General features: G+C 41.4%; 1 protein-coding gene across 6 annotated transcripts in view; it reads right to left on the reverse strand.

Moving 5' to 3' along the window:
- Positions 1-21581, reverse strand: part of LHFPL3 (LHFPL tetraspan subfamily member 3) — a 425978-nt gene that overhangs the window by 369183 nt on the left and 35214 nt on the right. For 2 of the 6 annotated variants that reach the window (XR_009764495.1, XR_009764494.1), the window contains exons 3-4: positions 4583-4729; positions 2583-2650 (exon numbers count right to left, since the gene is read on the reverse strand). The gene's annotated coding sequence lies outside the window, so the exon portion shown is untranslated. Of the gene's footprint in view, positions 1-2582; positions 2651-4582; positions 4730-17015; positions 17768-21581 lie in introns of those variants that run through there. The other 4 variants (XR_009764492.1, XR_009764493.1, XR_009764491.1 and 1 more) reach the window with 2 other exon arrangements.

Consider the following 21581-nt stretch of genomic DNA (forward strand, 5'->3'; position numbering starts at 1 on the left):
CTGCCACACTCCTCAAGGTGGTTGGGATCACTCTCTGAATCCAGAGGAAGATCCTGGCCAGCCCTACCTAGCCAAATGTGTTGCCACACAGACATTGCAAGCACCAACTGAGTACTGTAAAACAGACACAAAGTTGTTCCCTAAAGCATATAAATGGGCCACTGCGTGTATGGATTATTATAAAACAATACATAAAAACACTAATGCTCCTTTGAAGTTTCAAAGTGATTCATAAAAATAATACCATAAGAGCATGTAAATCAACTGATTACAAAAAGAAGTCCCAAACCTTCCAATAAAGTTTACAGTCTCAATGTGGTAAACATTGAAAAAGTGACTAACTGGACTACATGTTCAGCAGCATCTTTAAGGAGTGTTTAAGGATTACATGTCTGTTAAATATGGTTGCCAGGTTCATGGCCTGAGACTTTAGGAGAAGAGGAAGTCAGCCAAGTGCAGGTGTTCTTGCAACACTGTAATGAGAAAAACCACAAGGTGGAATTCTCCCTTCCCCTTGACTGAAACAGCCTTGGACGCCTTGGTGGATGATATGAGGAGGGCATTGGATAGGGGCGAATGCACCTTCCTTGTCCTCCTGGATCTCTCAGCGGCTTTTGATACCATTGATCACGGTATTCTCTTGGACCACCTGGAGAGGTTAGGTATAGGGGACACTGTACTGCAGTGGTTCCTTTCCTTCCTCTCTGGTAGGTACCAGAGAGTGGCATTGGGGGATGAGGTTTCGGATCCTTGGCCTCTCATCTGTGGAGTGCCACAGGGTTCCATCCTCTCCCCGATGCTGTTTAACATCTATATAAAACTGCTGGGGGCTACCATCAGGAGATTTGGGCTGTAATGTCACTAGTATGAGGATGACACGCACCTCTGTCTCTCATTTAAATCTTCACTGAGGTTGGCTGTAGAAACCCTGTCCAAGTGTCTGGAGTGGGTGAGTGGCTGGATGGGAAGGAACAAGCTGAAGCTAAGCCCGGACAAAACCAAGGTAATATTCGTGGGAGACAAGAGAAGGTTGGGGGATGTTGACCTGGTGCTCAATGTGGTACAACTGCCCTTGAAAGACCAGGTCCGCAGCCTGGGGGTCATTCTTGACTCCCAGCTGCCCATGGAGGCTCAAGTTTCAGCTGTGAGCCAGGCGGCGCTGTATCAACTCCATCTGATACAGAGGCTGCACCCCTACCTTCCCAGCCATCTGCTCCCACTAGTGGTACATGCCCTGGTCTCCTCTCACCTAGACTACTGTAATGTGTTCTATGTGGGGTTACCCTTGAAAACGGTCCAGAAGTTGCAACTGGTACAGAATGCGGCAGCTCGCCTGATTAAAGGCAACCACCAGCAAGATCACATTACTCCAGTGTTAAAAGAGTTACACTGGTTACCAGTTATTTTCCGGGCCCAATTCAAGGTGTTGGTTTTGACCTTTAAAACCCTGCACGGTTTCGGCCCAGTCTATCTGAAAGAGCGCCTCCAGCATCATCAGCAATGCCGCTCAACAAGATCAGCCTCAAAAGACCTTCTCTCCATCCCACCAGTTAAAACAGCTAGGCTGGTGAGGACTAGGGAGAGGGCTTTCTTAATTGTGGCCCCCATCTTGTGGAATTCCCTCCCAAATGATCTCTGCCATGCCCCCTCTTTGATGAGCTTCCGCCGGGCCTTGAAGACCTGGCTCTTCAGGCAGGCTTTTGGGGTGGGTTAGATTTTACTTACTGTTGATTTTACTGTTCTAATGTAATTATATGTTTTTATTATGTACGTCACCCAGAGTGGCTGGACAACCAGCCAGATGGGCGACTAATAAATCTAATAAATGAATGAATGAATGAATGAATGAATGAATAAATAAATAAATAAATAAAAATCAGTCTCAGGCCATGAACCTGGCAACCCTACTGTTAAATGATGTTGAAGATAAGCCCACTAGCTGTGCTTTGCCAAACTAAACCTGACAGGACAGTCTTAGAGCCATCTTTAAGAGTTCTAAAAGCCACTGGTTTTCAAACATTCTACTTTTTGGAAACTTTCCATACTGTTGTCTGCTGAGGAAGCCCTGCACACCCACCATGGAACTTCAGGACACTGCAGAGGATATGGAGAGATAAAAGTACTAGTTAACCTCAATTATTGTGCCCTAGAACAGTTGGTCATGAAACTGACAAGAAGGATCTGCTGCAAGATGTAAGTGTTGTTGAATGGATTGTAAGCAGTGGCCACAGTGCTATAAAATTCAGCAACTGCCAAGAAGTCTGAAGACAGTCACATTTGACATTAAAAGAGGACACTTGTTTAAAAAATGAGGAGATTGATATGAAGGAAATTAGAAGTCAAGAGAATCAAATCTCTCCAGCATGTTTGGGGTTATTCAAAACCACAACAGAAGATCAGCTAGAAAAGGTTTCACCAAGTCCAGAAAATGCCAACATGGTTAATGAGAAGAGTCAAGGAAGCTATTAAGAAGGCTTCCTTATTCATTAATTATTAAATTTATATCCTGGCCTTCCTCTCAAAGGTGCCCAAGGTGGAAAATAACAAGTGAGAAAACAATAAAAAAGTTTAAAACATCTTACCTTCGGAAAGCAGGAAACCAGCTAGAGAGGTGGTTGAACCTTTGGATAATAAGGGAGTGAAATGTGTGCTAAAGGAGGAAAAGGAGATTGCAGAGAAGGTGAATTAATTTTTTGCATCTGTATTCACAACAGAACCTTTTTAGGGAATGAGTCTAAGAAAATGAAACAAATAGTGGTGACAAGACAAAGTTCAATCTGGGGTTGATGACAGTTGCAGTCGAACAACTTCTGTGAGTTATACAATGGCATCATCACAGTGATTCACAGTATGCATGATGAAATATGTTGACATTCTTGTGCTCTTAATATTTTTCCATCTGAGAGAGAAAAGAAATATTCCTTGGAGAAAACCATCATTTTCTGTTACACAAATTGAACATGTCAGAAGAGAGGAAGATTTTGTTTCTGATTTTAACCAAACCACAATTCCCAATTATGTTCAGATTTGGGGAGCTATGGGTTGTTTAAACTCTAATTAGTGAGAACAAGCCATGATCAAACCACGGTTTCTGATGCCAGTTTGTTCACTAACTATAATTTAAACAAACCATACCTCCTTGAGTTTGAACATAATGGGAATATTCCCATTATGTTCAAACTCAAGGAGGTATGGTTTGTCTAAATTATAGTTAGTGAACAAACTGGCATCAACTTTAGAACCAGAAGCAGATATTTCCAGTCTTCTCCAAAACACTCATGTGAAAGAGGAAAGGGAATGGGGATCACTTGAGCCTGCCCGAGGCTAGTCGAAGCTCATTCATTTAGTAGAAAATAATGATTTTCTGTTATATGTTATTTTGTAGGGGGGAATGGCTATTAGAGGTAGTTGATGTGCATCTTAAAGCTGCATGCTTTTACAGGAATAAATGGGTGTAAGTCAGCAATATTTCTAAGGATTAACATTTACATTAAATGCTTCCTCCATTACACATTGAATTGTCCAGATTTACTAGTGAAGCAAATGTTTACTGAAGACGTGTTCCTAGTGTCACTTTGAAAATATTTTTATAGCATATCTGAGTTCTTCCATTCTGTGTCTCATCCCTTTGACCTGATGCTGGACTTATGTTGTCAATAATCTATAAGGGACATCTGGATATGTAGGGAGTATGTATATCAGGTGTGGGGAACATTTGGCCCTCCAGACATTGCTGAACTACAATTCCCATCAGCCATAGCAAGTCAATGGCCTGGGAGGATGGGACATGTAATTCAGCAACATCTGGAGGGCCAAAGGTTCCCCAAACCTGATGTATACCATTGGACCTATAAGACTGTATATTGATTTGTTCTTTGAGTTTGCACTCACTGAGTCTAAAGCTCTTAGCCTAGAAATCTTTAAAAGCCCACTCTGGACCCAACAGAATGTAATAACTTTAGATCAGTCACCAACACCCATCTTGGCAAAGGTGGTGGAGAGGGTGGTTGTGGAGCAGCTGCAGGCATTCCTGGATAATGCTGATTATCTAGATCTACTGCAATCTGGATTCCAATCTGATTTCAGAATCAAATCAGCCTTAGTCACCCTGATGGGTGACTTTTATCATGAGAGAGAGAAAGACAGAGTACAACCCTGTTACTTCGGTTTTGATACCAGTGATCTGGACCAATTTAGTGGAATGGCTATTGGAGGCACCATATTATGATGATTCTGTTGTTATCTTCAGGTCCACATTCAGAAACTAGCACTAGGTGATTACTCCTCACCCCCCTGGCACTTGTGATATGGACTCCTGCAAGGTACTATTATCTCCCCAGAGCTATGTGAAGCCATTAGGAACAGTCATTAGGGGGTTTGGAGCAAGATATCTTGAGTATGCGGATGACATGCAGCTCTATTTCTACATAATATCTGAAACAGGAGAAGCTGTGAAAGCTCTGAATCACTGTCTGAAAGCAGCCATGGACTGGATGAGACCCAATAAAATGTGCTTGAATCCGGGGAAGACAGAGGCTCTTTGGGAAGGATGATTCCCATATCAGGGAGATAGGCAAGTTACCTGTTCTGGATGAAGTTGCACTCCCTCTGAAGAAGCAGGTGTATAGCTTGGGGTTTCTCCTGGATATATCTCTGTCACTAGAAGCTCAAGTGTCCTCTATGGCTAGGAGTGCCTTTTACCAGCTTTGTCTGGTTTGCCAGTTGCGGCCTAGTGCAAAATAAGACACAGACAACTAATATTGGGTTAAAGTAATGGGCCACTTTATTAAAACAGAATCCAATTAGAATGATGAACTTGGAGAGGGGATATCAATTGCGGGAGCCTCCTGATGAACCAGGCAAAACCTGCTTGCAGCTATAGGGCAACCAAACCTTGTCCGAGCAAGGGCCTGCCCCTGTGCCAGACCCCTGCTCAGGCCACACCCTGAATGTGCTTAGGGGGTCCAACCCGCGTCACTGTCCCTCGGTGCCCTGAACCTACAAGCAGATGAGGCTTGTTGGCCCCAAAGGTGCCCTGTATTCTGCCCCCAGGCCGTATAGCCCTGAGCATCAGGCCTCAAGACCGCCTATCACCCCCAAAGGTGTCTAAAGGTGTCACCTAGCTGCCCTCCCCTCTTTTAACCTGTTCCTGCACTTCTTTGCCCAAGTGACCATTTACAAACATCAAAGCCAAACCAATTGACCTATTAACGAAAAGGGACACCTGTGCTAACCCTTGACCATCCCAGCTAACCCGTGTGGAATAGGCAAAAGAAACCTGCCAGCAAAGCGAGGAGGCAGGCCAAAAATTCCTAGTTGGCCCCTCAGTGACCAGTTAATCACACTGCAGCAGAGGGAGGGTCGGGCGCCGTGAATTCAAAAGGAGGGTGGGAAGCAGGTGGCATGGGTTTAAATCCCCTTGGCCGCCCCACCCACCTCTATGATGTGTCATGTCAGCGCATCTGCGCTGCGTGCGCACGCCAAACCCAAAGATGGCGGCTTGGGGTTTGGCCACGGCTGCAAAGACTGCCCCACAACCCGGTAAGTCTCAGGGTGCGGAGCGGGGTTGCGGCCTACTGCCAAAATAAGACACAGACTTAAGCAGCCATGGACTGGATGAGAGCCAATACAATGTGCTTGAATCTTGGAAAGACAGAGGCTCTTTGGGAAGGATGGTTCCCATGTCAGGGAGATAAGCAAGTTACCTGTTCTGGATGGAGTTACACTCCCTCTGAAGGAGCAGGTGTATAGCTTGGGGTTTCTCCTGGATATATCTCTGTCACTAGAAGCTCAAGTGTCCTCTGTGGCTAGGAGTGCCTTTTACCAGCTTTGTCTGGTTTGCCAGTTATGGCTGTTCCTGGACAGAGATAGCCTGACTATTGTAGCCCATGTATTGGTAACCTCAAGGCTGGATTACTTCAACACATTCTGTGTTGGTCTGCTCTTGGGCCTGGTTCAGAAGTTCCAGCTGGTGCAGAATGTGGTGGCCAGTCTGCTGATGCAGGCACATAGTTAGCAATACATAACATCACATGACACAATTGTTAAAACTTCTGCACTGGCTTCCCATCTACTACTGAGCCAAATTCAACGTCCTTTTACTAATTTACAATGCCCTAAATAACTTAAGGTACATTAGGGACTACCTAAACCCTTATATCTCAGCTCAGTTGCTGAAGTCATCTGCAGGAGCATTGTTGGTCGTCCCCCAAGTTGGTGAGACTCAGTTGACAGGAGCAAGAAATCGAGTTTTAGTGTTATCAGCCCAATCCTGTGGAATGCTCCTCCAATTCAGTAGGTGCCTTCTGTTTTAATCTTTAAATGTCTGCTGAAAACATTTCTATACTGCCAAGCTTATGTATGCAATTATGAAAACCTCTGTCTGTAATAGGTGATTATCTCTGATTTTAATTTTTACATTTCTTATTTTATATATGTGTTTTTGTTGTAAACCACTTTGTTTTTTTATAAATAGTGATGTACACTTGTTTTTTTATAAATAAAATAAAATATACCTACCAGATTCAAGTGATCATTCAGCAAAAATAAAACATAAACCCAGCTGATTTCCAGACCCAATATCAAAGTATTGTTCATTGACACTACTGGAGCTAAGAAAATATTATTAAATACTATGTTTACTTGACTCCCATAATAGCAATGAACTATCTCTCTGTATACAGCTGAACATCAAAAAGACTAAAGTGATGACAACAGAAGATTTATGTAACTTTACAGTTGACAATGAGGACATTGAACTTGTCAAGGATTATCAATACCTTGGCACAGTCATTAACCAAAATGGAGACAATAGTCAAGAAATCAGAAGAAGGCTAGCACTGGGAAGGGCAGCTATGAGAGAACTAGAAAAGGGCCTCAAATGCAAAGATGTATCACTGAACACTAAAGTCAGGATCATTCAGACCATGGTATTCCCGATCTCTATGCATGGATGTGAAAGTTGGACAGTGAAAAAAACAGAAAAGAGAAAAATCAACTCATTTGAAATGTGGTGCTGGAGGAGAGCTTTGCGCATACCATGGACTACGAAAAAGACAAATACTTGGGTGTTAGAACAAATTAAACCAGAACTGTCACTAGAAGCTAAAATGATGAAACTAAGGTTATCATACCTTGGACACATCATGAGAAGACATGATTCACTAGAAAAGACAATCATGCTGGGAAAAACAGAAGGGAGTAGAAAAAGAGGAAGGCCAAACAAGGGATGGATTGATTCCATAAAGGAAGCCACACACCTGAACTTACAAGATCTGAACAGGATAGTTCATGACAGATGCTCTTGGAGGTCACTGATTCATAGGGTCGCCATAAGTCGTAATCGACTTGAAGGCACATAACAACAACAATCTCTCTGTATTTGGGTCTGAATGTATTATCAGTTTTGTGGTTTATAATTTATGAATTACATTTGCTGGATGATCACTGAACATAGACTACTGTATAGGATTAGATTCATTTAGAGACAAATACTTATTTCTGGATCAGACTGTAAGCCCCATTCCCTCCTTCAGATAAAATAATATCTTTCATAACTACAAAGTCTCTTCAATGCATGGTGTGCTCATACTGAATTTTGGTAATAAGTGTAAGGAGTACACAAGGCATGGAACAGTACAGAACCAGACTCTCTTTGTAAAACAATCACTACAAATTGGTCTCTTTGGAACCATGCCCTCTGAAACAGCACATGTTTATCAAGAAATGCCCTTGTATAGTCTCTTGTCATCAGCAGCAAGTTGGTGTTTTTCCCTCCCCAACCTTTCAACTTTAGCATTTGTGTTAAAAAAATGCACTTACCTCAGTCACTTTAAAAGGAATAAAATAGTGACAATTCTTCCCCAAGGTGGTTTTTTATACTCCTCTGTCCCCCCCCCACGTCTTTGACTGAAGGTCTGCCTGACAGAAGTCTAGCTTGGCAGGCTCTCTGAAAACTTACCATTACTTTTGGCTGGCAGCAGCACAACACTAGAAACATGAGCATTTGGATTTGCAAGTTACTGGGTAATAATAAATGCCCCTGGCAACAGTTTTCTTAACTTTTCCTGTTCACTTTCTGGTTGACTGGTAATGCCAGTATGTCAGGCTGACTGCACACATAGTTAAACATTACAATTGCTCTGCTATTTTAGAAATGTTCCTCTGCTGTCTGAAAAATGGGGAGAAGCCATAGAAGAGTGGCAGAGTACATGCTTTGCATGCAGAAAGTCCCAGGTTCAATCCCAGGCATCTCCGGTTAACAGAATCAGGGAGAAGACCTCTGTCTAAGACTCTTGAAAATCACTGCCAGTCAGAGTAGACAGTACTGGGATAGATGGAAGTGTGGTCGCTCAGTAGTGGAGCATCTTCCTTGCATGCAGGTAGGGCTGGGAAGGTCCCCTGTCCGGAACCCTGGACAGCTGCTGCCAGTCAGTGTAGATAGATGTACTAAGATAGATGGACCAAGAGTCTGACTTGAGGTGCTTCCAGACTATCAGCATTTTGCTGGAGGGATTGGGAGATTTAGATTTGCTCCATTAAAGTGGATAAAGCACTCTTTTCCCTAGCACAACAAATCCACTTTAAAAAAGAAATTGACTTTTTGTGGTAAGGAAAGTGATGGTGAAAGGCATTTAAAAGTGTGGAACAAATGAATTATTAACAGGAAGACATATAAACATCCTGCAAGCAAATCAAGATGAATGCTGATTGACAGCTCATTGTCGTACAACTTCCCACAAACAAAACAAAAGCACTGTGCACTAAACACTGGATATAATCTAACCTCCACATAAGCAAATCCGGATGAATGCTCAATAAATAGGTTGTCTGGAGGAACCCTTAGTAGAAGGCCATTAGCATTCAGTAATACTGCAGCCCCATTTCATGAGGCTGAGATTAGTAGAGGGCAGTGGGGCTGTCAGAGATAATTGCTGGAGTGTCTGTTGATGCTGCTGTATTAGCTGTAGTTTCTTCAGCAATTCTCAAGTCTGCTGCTAGGAATACACCAGTAGGGATGGAAGAGACATTTGATTCATTTTGCATTTAAAAGTGACCCTTCCCAATCTGTACTTTCTGAAACAACACACAAACTGAAACACAGCCAACTTTCAGCATCTGCACTTCTCCAAATTTTGCAGTACAATTCTTCAGCCAAATAATGTGTACAAAAATACATATGCTAGGGTAAAAAATGTAAATGTACTGCCTTCAAGATGATTCCGACTTATGACGACCCTATGAATAGGGTTTTCATGAGGCTGAGAGGCAGTGACTGGCCCAAGGTCACGCAGTGAGCTTCATGGCTATGTGGGGATTTGAACCGTGGTCTCCCAGGTGTTAGCAGAGTAAGATACAAAAATGAATTGTATTTGAGGAAGGTGCTTTGCAAAAAATATGTACACTAGGAAAAATTGTATACAAAAATATATACTAGGAAAAATGTGCACAAAAATGCTGATGAGTTTCCTCTTAAAATTCTAAAACATTTCTAAGAATAAATTACCAACTGATATGGAACTGTGGAGAATTAAATTTAAAAATGGGAAAAAACAGATTTGCCAATCCTCCATGCACAGGGTTGTGTCCATGTTACGTTGGTTCTAGTGCTGGCATAGCAGCCTTTGTTCATAGTGGGACCACTGAGTCATCCTGTGTTTAATATTATTTTGCTCCTTACAGTTTTATTGATAAGTTGTTTTAGATCTGTCTGCTGTTACTTGTGAAGATTTTTTTTTAAAAAATCTGCTTTTTAGTGCTCTGCTGATAGCTTGCTTTTATTAGTTTGTCATCAGCCACTTTTTGCACTCTTGGTGGGAAAAAATGTTTCTACTAAATGAACACATAAAATATATCTAACTAAACAGCATACAACTTAATAATGTACACATGAGTATGCCAAATAGTTCTGGCTATTTTTGGTTGCCATGGGTGCTATAAACTCTTCTTTGTACATGGACTCTATGTTGAGGAAAGAGGTGTAACTCAGATGCTGCATAAACACATGCTATCTCTTGATTTCCTTCAGGTTCAAGTACCTTGCCTCATGGCTGAACATGGTAAGGTTAAAACAGTATCAGGTATTTTTCTGGCCTTTTTTTGTAGCATGGCCAAAACTGAGAATCCACACATCTGGAAATTCTGTGATCTAGAAAGTCTGACTTCCTCATCCCAGACCTATGGAAACGCTTACTTATTTGTGAGGGAAAGACACAGGGGGAAATGGACGTAGCTCAGTAGCAGAACACATGCTTTGCATGCAAAAATTCCCAGGTTCAATCCCCTGCATCTCTAGGTAGGACTGAGAAAAACTCCTGCCTGAGCCCGTGTGAGTCAGTGTAGACAGTACTGAACTAAATGGACCAATAGTCTGACTCCATATAAGTCAGCTTCCTATATACTTAAGCCAGGGTTGCCAGGTTCAATCCCTGAGACTGATCCTGTATCTTTAGGAGAAAATAAAGTCAGCCAAGTGCAGGTGTTCTTGCAACCCTGTAATAGGAAAAAACACAAGGTGGAATTCTCCCTCCCCCCTGCCCAACTTTTAAAGATAGAGAAGACCTCTTGGAGGCCAGGCCTGGCAACCAAGAGGTCTTTTGTATCTTTAAAAGTTGTGCAGGGGGAAGGGAGAATTCCACCTTGTGGTTTTTCATATTACAGGGTTGCAAGAACACCTGCACTTGGCTGATTTTCTCTTCTCCTAAAGATATAGAATCAGTCTCAGGGATTGAACCTGGCAACCCTAACTTAAGCCCTGTCTTCAGTGATCCACACCCTGGTAACCTGCTGCCTAGATTACTTCAGTGAAGTGAAGATGGGACTGCCTTTGAATGGTCTGGAAATTTCATTGGGTACAGATTATGGATGCTAGAGTACTAACTAGGATTGGATAACATCAAGATATCCCAGGACTTCAGTCATTTTCACTGGCTCCTGTTGGCTTATTTCTGAGTTCTACATGAAGTGCTGATTTAAAGCCCTTCACAGTTTGTGGCTTCAGTATCTGAAGAATCATTTCTTCCCACATCTACCTACTCAAACAATGAGATAATCATTTGAGGCCCTTCTCAAAGTGAATTATAGCACACAGCAACATGAGAAAAGGCAATTTCACTAGTGGCATCTTGACTGGAATCAGAGATGCCCAACTGGCACCTGCTTTAATGCCCTTTTAGTACCAGACAAAGACCTTTTTAGTTCCCAGGACAAATGTTGTCATTTTAAGAGTGCTTAGCTCTGTGAATTTTGATGATTTCTCTGCTCTCTTATTTTAAATTGACCTGGCTCTGTGATTTTATTTCTTGCTGTCTGTTTTGAATTTACTGCATTTATGTTACTGTTGTGTTTTTATTTGTGGCTTTTATTGTATTTTTATTGTAATGTGGTTATTTTTATGTTGTACATACAGAGACTTTTGTGATACAGCAACATACAAATAATGTAAATAAATAAGCCCTCTCTCCTTTATTATATTTTTTTCAGTTGCTAGCATTGAGTCCTCATGATGAAAACAGATTCTAGGTTAAAGCCTCCGTAAATTGTCAATCACAATTAGGACCATACTCATGAACCTTGATCACTTTTTATATATTCGCTTGGTTCAGCTGGTTGCCTATGATTTTAATATCTATCTATCTCCCCCCCCCACATAGCTACACCAAATAATTTTCTTCTTTTCTCAGCCTAATCGGTGCAGTACTGAATGCCACTTACACAAAATCGGCAGAATATTAATCTTCAGGCTTGTGTTTTAACAAAGTATTAAGGAGCAAAAGAGTGTAAGAAATGAAACAGGCCCATTGAGCAATATTACTATTGCCATAGCAACATAGGGGCTCTTCACTGATAAGGTATTGCTGTTTATCAAAAAGCCTTAACTTTCTGCCTTTTTTATTATACTTTTATTTGCTGGCCCTTTAGCCATCTCTATTCAATGAAATGAACATTTTTGACGCAATTTCTTTTCCCAGTTATGAGAAATGACATCTGTGTCTGCTTTTTGTATATTGGCTCTGTTGATGTACACATCAACAACATGACTGGAATTATTATTTACAATGTCAGTGTAATGTGCTATCGTAGCTATTATGATTTCAGTGCTGGGGTGACAATAATTCAGTGTCCAGAGGTAATTATTTTTAAAAGGCAATGGGAAGTATTGACTTGACTGGCGAACTGATCTTAAGCTAATTTAATTGACAGTTAAGTCTCACTGGCTTAAATCTGAGAGCACAAACAAAAAGACACTCCTAGAAAAAGAATCAGAGATGGTGATGAATACTGAGTAAACACTGGAAACAGAGGTCAAGAAACAAAGGGAGGAAAGCCTATATTAAATGAAAAGCTGTCTTGAAAAAGAGGAACACTGAAATGGCATCAATAAAGCCAGCAAGAAAGATGATGATGGTTGATGGAAGGGGGCATTTGATATTGAGATGGAAGGTCTCTCAAATAAGTTGACTTCTCCTAAACCGGGTTTACAGAAGAATGGATGTGTACTGATAACATGGTGAAGATATCAAAACCAAGAATAATTTAGTTGACAGCTGGTATAAAGGCAGCTCATTGTATCCTAAATGGAGCACTTCACCATTTTGTAATTGGTTTTGTCTTTGTGTTAAAATATTTTGTTATTAATAACACTTGGGGAGCAATTGTACACTCCCTGTGAGGGTGGCTGATGGGGTGTAGAATGCTCCAGATCTCTCTTTCCGCAAGCAGAGCAGAAAGTCTACAAGCAGAGGTCTCCCAAGTGGAGCAGCTGAAAGCTCTACTGCCATTGTTCTACTATTAGCAGTGGTCTGAGGGCAAAAACAAAGTATTCCATATATGTGTCAAAGGAGGCCTCAGATCTGCTGAATCTAACACCTCTTGTTAACCTATGTTCCCCCAAAAGGGTGAAAAAGTACACTAACTGTGGTGCTGGCATACTGAATTACCCTTCCATTTGTGTCAATGGGAGGGGGAAGAGACAATGTAAAGGCTGAAGTGGAGATGGGGCTAAGGATGAAAAATCCATTCCTTCACTTTTTCCCCTAGCTGGTATGAGCAGGACTTAGAGGGTGACAGTTTCTGCACTACAGCATCTCACCACCACTTAAGGATTGCTCTGCCCACTTAAATCTTCAAAACACTGGTGGCTGAAAGATGTTACTGGCAAACCTGAAATTATTAACTCTGAAATTATTAGCTGTGAGAGGTGATAGTTTTTTTCAGAAGTCTTAAACTGTTTTCAGAAGGTTGTTTTAAAACTGTTTTAGAAATTTTAATTGTATTGGATTATTGGTGTGTTTGCTGCCCTGAGCTCCTTTGAGAGGAAGGGTGGGATATATAATAAATAAATAAATAAATAAATAAAATATCTGAATGATCCTTATAAAAATCACATGGGGAAAGTTCATATTGTTATTCCTTCATTACTTATTGGGGACCAAGGCTGAGTAATACTGACTTTTGTAAATTGATGGCAGAGCTAAAATTTAACTTCCAACTCGTAACTCTTGCTCTGTCTTCACCACTGTGCTTCTCCAGCTATGCCTGTGATTTAAAGATAATTTTTAAGAGCAGACTTTTTATACTATATATATTGAACTGGAATCACATATCCCCACCACCACCGGGTCTGCCTTCTAAGAGAATAGTTGATCGCCTTTTAGCCACAGATCCTTAGACATTGGATGTGTCTGAAGTTTGAATGCTGCTTTTAATGCTCTTCATAATAAAACTATCCTGTGGAAATATTTAGTCCAGCCTGGAAAATTGCATTATTTAATATTTCAAGTTTTCTTTTTCGAAAGCTAGGCTCTTTTGGTGATAGAATCACCTTCTGATATTTGCATCTTTTAAAGACCAGAAGGTTTACTGATGCTAACAAGGTGGCTAGTTGGAGACTGAAGTAGAACCCCAGGGACAACCCAATTAAGATGCTGCATACTGCCTCCACTAGGCTTCAGCTTGCTTCTAATTTTAAAATAGAGAGTGAGGTGAAAAAGTGGGAGAAAGGAATTCACAAAAGAGATGTTTGAATTTTGATACTTGGGCCATGTAAGATCTCTTCACACAGGTGGCTTGGAAATGATATCTGTTGTTATGCCGCTAAAAGACTTGGGAAGAACCGTGCTACAGCACTTCAGTGGAGAATGAGAGACAAGGCCCAGAAGGAAATCTAGGAGTGACACAAACAGATTTTGATGGTGCAGGCTGAATCAGTGCTCTGGCATGTCTTTAGTGATATCATTAAGCTTCTGCAGAAGATGCTGTGATTTTGGATAAAGTGTAAATCAATGTCTAAGCTATGTGGCAGATGGTGAGAGGATAATGAAGGGCAAGCCAGACAGATAATCCTTAATTCACCCTTCCCTGATTAATTAATTGAGAGTACTGCTTGATTGACAGGGAGTATTTCCTGTTTCATCCTTAGGAGAGTGAATTGCAGAGCCTTCCCCAACCTCAAAGGGTCATGCCCAACCAAAGAATGAGAAGAAAGCCCAAGTTATTTTGTAGTACAGAGCTTTGAAACATCTATGCTTGCTCAGCATGTCACCCAAACATTATCTAAGTTATTGTGATGTTTAGGCTTTGACAGATATTCACTATTGCCCACAGGTGGCCTAAATGGCCAAGGCCCTGTATGCCCAAGGATGTATTCCTCTTGTACATTTGCTTCTTCATCGTAACTGGAAGGAGGAGAAAGGGTAGACAAAGAAAGGAAACAATGTACTCTGAAAACAAACTATGGTACAAGAACACCATACTACCAGTATAGACAGTAGCTGCACAATCCAATTGGGGATCAGATGTGCTGGTTCTAGCTCCCTACTGTGACACTAATGCAATGCCAGGACTTTTTAAAAAAATGTTACAACATTCATGAACAACTAGCCCAGAAAATAGGATTGTGTTGCATCGTTCTTTGAAAACAACTCCCTCCAATGTCCTAGGAATGTCACTCTAAGATTTACACAGAGCATCTTCTTGACTACAGTATTAAGTCATAAAATCTCTATAAGTGAATTTTAACATTTCAAAAATAACAACACATAGTATAGCTCTCCAAGGAATATTCCATTTCAGAATGCTGGCTCCCTGGGTCTGGGTCAAAAAATCCATACAAATGAAAAGCTAAAATGTCAGGAAGAAGGCTAGCTTAGAGCCCTCATCTGTAACATTTCCACTTTTCCTATGCAGGTCTGTGGGTTTTTTTTACACTGGAGAGCATTCGTATATGCTATTCTTTCCCTGCAGTCTGAGATAATAACAGCACAGCAATTGTTTCATCATGTGAGGAACTGTTTGTGTAGGGAGTCTCTCAGAGCTGATTTTTTTTCAAAAGCAATGACTGTGCTGTGTCATCTGTTTTCACCCATTGTTATAAATTCCTTGCATATTAAGTAATGGGGATTGTTTACAGGAGCATTTTAAAGAATTAAGGTTATCATACAGAGAGCAGGTTTTGTAACTGCTGCTTCAAAAGAACATGAACTGAGGTGGGCATCAGATGGTGAACTCTTTGCTGGCTATGTCTGCAGCATAATTGAAAAAGATCAGCTTTATGGAGTGACCGTTTTTTCACAATTATATTTTGAATCCATGATTTGTAGTGGTGGCAATATCCATTTGTTATTCCCTTTTTTATGTTTTGATATTAGGCTGATTAATGTTAGGCAGAATAACCTGCAACTAACTGCATCATCCAATTTACTTAACTCAGAAGCACATAGTTCTTTCTCCACAGTTCTATGACAAATTTACCTTGTGAATATATCAAACACTGGTCAAAACAAATGTCAGCACCTTGGAAAGCTCTGTGCCTTGAACACGCACAAAATGGCATTTTCACACAGAGCAGATATTGAAATCCTGTCCTGCTGCAACAAACAGGCATATAAAAGGACAGACTGTTAAAGATTTTAATGGTATACTGTACAATTAAAATGCTATCAGAGCTATCCCCCTTTTGTGGGTTATTGGTCATGTCTAGTCCTGATCCAGCCTGTGATGGAATAGGTTCTTTACAGAACAAGGTACATGAAAAATGGGAGTATCAAATCCTGTGTGTGTGTGTGTGTGTTTCTCCTTTAGGACTGATTTTCACTTGAAAAGCACCAACAATTCCTCACTCAAAAATACTAAGGACGTATCAACATCAACATTCTGCAAACATTGTATCAGCCTGCATTGTTTAGGTATTATATTGTTTTTAACATGCTATTGTATGTCTCTGAACAACAAATACATATCCTTCATAGAGGTTTACTGGAAGTTGATATAAATCCAATTCACACAGCTGGCTGTATGCCTCTTTTTCTTACGCAGGGATTATTTTGCCTGAATGCAGTGAATTGGATATTTCTTTAACACAGATTGGCATCTCAGAATTGCTTCAAATACTGAAAATGCTGATAGTCTGACAAAGTTGTTTCAGTGTTCAGCCTAAGCATTTCTGAGCCCTTCCCTTGCATTGGTTTCTCCTGGAAATTATGGCTTGCCTTCCAAAGTTGACAACCAGGGACGGAAACTCCCTTTGACAAACAGCCAAATGTCAATGCCTTCTGGTTGGGAGCTTTGTACAATGTGCTACTTAACATTTTGGTGGACTTGGCACTCATCCATTTGTGCTATCAGTGATGTCATTAGAAGGAATCCACTCATTTTTTTCTGCTACTGTGTCCATTCTAGATTATTGTACTTCTTTTCATAGGACGTTAAAGCGTTAAAGCGTTAAAGGTGGTGAACCTGGGTCTGAGTTGTTCCACTTCAGATTGCAACAGGGAGCTTACTTGACTGAGTGCTCTACCATCAACTCCCCCTCCAGAAAGAAACCTACCCTGTCAGAGGAAAGGCTGAGCTAGAACCTACCTCACAGGGTTGTTGTGAATATATAACAAGAGCAAAGGAGAACCTCCCTGAACTTCTTGGGAGGGTACGTAGGATAAAAATAAAACATGGGAGGGAAATAGTTAGAATCTGCACAAATTTAATTGTTGAAGTATCATGGAAAAAACTTCAATAAACTTGAAGTAATTAAAACTACATACAAAGAACTTTATGAATGATCCACTTTGAAATGTAAAGTTAATGCTATTTATCAAAGTTCAATAATTAGTTCCCACAGATCCTTAAAAACTGGGCCATTCTGTTCTTTACAGACCCAAGACTTGTTTATATGCCCATTTATCCCCAGATAACAATCGCCTTAACTAACTTCAGCCTGGAATTTGTTTACTCAGTAAAGAAGAGCAAATTCCAAGTGCTAAAGAAGGCAATGAGCTTTGGAAAAACTGGTTTTTGTTGTTTTACAGTTTTGAAAAGATTTAACCAGTGAAGAATACTTTGCAGAATCCAAATTGGGGAAAGTTCCAAATTCATAACAGGCACAATGATCCAAGAGTAGCCAAAATTAGTAAACAAGCAAATGTGGCTAGTCTCCCCTGGAGATTCCTGCTCATATAAACAAGCTGCAGACAACAATTTATTTAGGAGAAAAATTGCATATTAACAAACTTGCACACAGATTTGGCGCCATCTTCTACAACAGTATACAGAAAGTTACACTAAGAAAGCAGTCATGTTCATAAGTGGACATAGAACAATCCATGTAGACTTGAGCCCCATTTTCACTTCTCTGCTTGTGTCTTCTAGACCAGTGGTTTCAAACTGTGGTCTTGGGAATTTCTATTGGTCTAGGGAACTGTGTTCTAAGGAAGTTCTTCAAGAGTGTTGCACTGTGCTTTCTCCATCACCACTGTTGATCCCCTAAAATGTGCAGCTGCAAAGGAGAGTCATCTGTGCTTTAGGAAATAGTCTCAGTTTATGTGGAGCAATAAAGAGATCTAACAGGCCTGTACAACATCCTTTGGGAACGGGAGTATATTTCCCAGAATCCTGTGTATATTTCCCTCTGCAACACATAGGCATTCTATGGCAAAATTGCACGAGTTTTTAAGTAGATAAAAGCACTGTTCAGAAGTTATATTAATGTGTGAGATCAACATGTGAATGGAGAGGTGCAATCAGGAGTAACCACGTTCCCAACATCACACACACCAACTAGACCTGTCTTGTGAACTGACTAGCCCTATAAATATCTGCAAGGAGGGAATCTTTGCATGTGCAGTTGTATGCACAAAGGCTGCATATGTTCACTCTCTATGCACAGATACCAGGGGGTGGGGCTAGTCAGTAACTAGACATTGGGACATGAGTATTTGGCACAGTCCCGCTCATGCATTGGCATTACAGGCAAGTGTAGCTTTTGAATGGGGCTTATGTCAATGTAAAAAAGAGTCCATGAAACCATAAGATATGTTATAGAAAAATTTTCATTCAGTCTAACTAAAACAAAATACATTATTTATAATAGGATAAAATTACATGAAAGCCACACAAATCAGCAATGCAAACGTAAAGTTTCATTTATATTGACAGCAAAAACATCCTAGCTATACTGGCACATTCTGATTTATAGGACTAATAACGGCAGCCACATTAACTGCAGCTAGAGAAATAATGTATCTCTGTAAGCTCAATCATTTCCAGGGATCAATCTATCAACATCAAAAGGATAAGGTGTTTCAGGAGGCATTATAAGTTTAACAACAGACATGGTTAGAGGAAGATTAGGTACACGTAAGACACAAAACACTAGGTCTAAATAACTATTTGTGAAAGGAGTCTGTCTTTATCTTTAATGACAATTTGAAGGGGAAAAGCAGAGGAATTGACAGTATTTTATAATCAGCCCTCAAGGTTTTGTATTTGCCTTAGGCTAGATATTATTATTTTTATTTATTTCACAAAATGTATATAACACTTGATAGCAAAAAAACCCCTCTAATCAGTTTATAAAAAACATTAAAAATAATTGATAAAACAGATAAAGACAAGTAATTAAAAACATTTAAAAACAATTAACAAACTAAAAAAATTAAAACACATCAACATCTGTGTGTCTGGATAGGGCTTGCGTAAACACAAAAGTTATAAGCAGGTGCCAAATAAGCAACAGCCAGGACGCTCCAAAGAGTAGGTGCTGCCACACTAAAAAAAATTTTTTTTACACTTTGTTTGCCACCCTGGGCTCCTGCTGGGAGGAAGGGCGGGATACAAAATAAATAAATAAATAAATAATATTATGTGGCACCTGTAACAGTACCAGTTCTGCACACTGAAGTGCTTGAGCAGGCTCATATGAGGTAAGACAGTCTTGCAAGTAAATGGTCCCAAGCTTTTAAGGGCTTTATATACCAATAGTAACACCTTGAACTTGGCCCAGTAACAAACTGGAAGACCAGTGCAGATCCCTGAGCAGAGGTGTTATATGCTGACAGGATCTCACTTCTGTCAGTTATCTGGCTGCAACATGCTGCACTAACTGCAGTTTCTGAGTCAAGTGCAAGAGAAGCCCCACATAGAATGCATTGCAGGAATTACCTCTTGAAGTCACCAGTGTCTGAATTACTGTGGTCAAGCTTCCCCTGCCCAGGAATGGTTATAACTATCTTACTAGGCACAGCTGATAAAAGGCACTTCCAGCCACTGAGCCTGCCTGGGCCTCCAGTGACAAAGTTGGATCCAAAAGCACCTCCAGACTGCATACCTGCTCCTTCAGGGGGAGTGCTACCCCGACCAGGGCAGGCAATTGACCAATTTCTTGGTCATGGGAACCACTCACCCACAGTGCCTTTCTCTTGCCAAGATCCAACTTCAGTTTATTATCCTTCATTCATCCCACCACTGCGTTCCAGGCACTAGTCCAAGCTTGCACAGCTTTTCCTGATATGGATGTTATGGACAAATAGAGCTGAGTGTCATCAGTATGCTTGCGCTGAAACTCCTAATAACTGCTCCCAGTGGCTTCATATTGATATTACTAGGGGCTGCCACCCTTGCTTGTTTTGCTCACCAACTCCACCTACTGTCACTGAAGCCCACCTCTTCACCCTCCAGAGATTGCTAAGGCCTGCCCCCTCCCCCTGCCCCCCTACAGGTTGCCATGGCCCTCCCCCTTTCTCCCATGAGTTGCCATGTCCCTCCTCCTTCCATCCCTTTTCCTTCCATCCCTCTCCCTCCTGACCTCTTCCGCCATCGCCACCAATCTCTAATGCCTGGCCTTGCCAGGCCTCCCCCTTGCCACCACCACTCTCTCACGCCCTGCCTTGCTAGGCCTTGAACACCCCAGCACCATCTCACACCCAGCCTTGCCTGACCCTGGCACCTGGCCTTGCCAGGCCTCACCTACCATCACTGCATAGCCTGCCTGCTCCCCAGGTAAGCTGTCTCTGCCATCCTTCCCCTGACATGTGGCATCATGTTGTGCTATGTGGCGTCATGTTGGCATGACAGCATAAGGGCTTGCCTTTTTATTTATGTAGAAAAATAGCATTGGGTAAAATGGTACCCTGTGGCACACCACAGCACAACTTCTAGGGGACGAAAAACAATCACAACACTACTATCTGGACTTGCTCCTGTAGGTAGGACTGGAACCACCATAACACAGTGCACTCCCCTTGTCCCCTTGTCCAACTCTCTGTAAAGGTCATCCATCAGGGCAACCAAAGCTGATTCAGTCCCATGACCAGGCCTGAACCTAGAATGGAACAGATCTAGATAACCTGTGATATCTAAGAATGCCTGCAGCTGCCCCACCACTACCTTCTCCACCACCTTCTCCAAGAAAGGGTTATTTGTTACTGGTCGATAGCTATTCCAACCAAGGGGTCCAGAGCCGATTTCTTTAGGAGTAGCCTCACTGCCACCTCTTTCAAGGTAGCAGGAAGCATCCCCTCACACAATGAAGTGTTAATCACACTCTGGATCCAACCAGTCAAACCCTTTCTGCTAGACCTGGCAGCAGACTTGTATCTTGGAACACAAGTAGCCCTGGAAAACTGTAAATGGGAGGGTTGTTTCAAATGGAGAAACAATAGGAAGGCAAGAGGTGCTGCTGAACACTTCCTTCCTCTGCCCATCAGTTTCTCCCCTCTCCGATCCTCTCCCCAGGCCATGCCTATCCAATGTCAGACCTTGCCACTTGAAAATGACTGCTGTTCTACAGTTGTTGACTAATGACCCACATTCAACGACACAGATCTGTTGCTCAGTGTATAGTGTGGCTCCAGCAATGGGAATGTAACCAACAAAGTGTTTAGGATGGCTTTGCCACTGATTTTTCCCTACAACAAAATATCAAGGTGAATTTCGAGGTTCCTGTTCAGGCAAAACATCTGAGAAAATTTGAGAAGGGGAGTGGGAGAAGTATGATAAGACTAACAAATTTTAATTGCAGTGGGAGCTGTTAACTGCAACTAAGCGCCTGCTGACATTCAGTTTTGATTAGAGCAATCTCAGCTTTGTGGCTTTTAGTGTAATTTCAGAAGACATTGTTGCTGGCGGAGATCCTTGGCATTGAAGTTGTGAAATTAAAAAGTTTGCCATACATTTCCATAGATTTATGGCATCTTTCTGCAATTTGTTTTCAAATGTTTCCACAAATCTCAAATCTATAATCCAAGGACCCAGAGGGACTACTGACTCCCTCCTTTACTTTTCTCCTCCATTCCCTTTGCAATATGGCTTTT

The sequence above is a fragment of the Rhineura floridana genome, chromosome 8, assembly GCF_030035675.1.
Source record: "Rhineura floridana isolate rRhiFlo1 chromosome 8, rRhiFlo1.hap2, whole genome shotgun sequence".
NCBI lineage: Eukaryota > Metazoa > Chordata > Lepidosauria > Squamata > Rhineuridae > Rhineura > Rhineura floridana.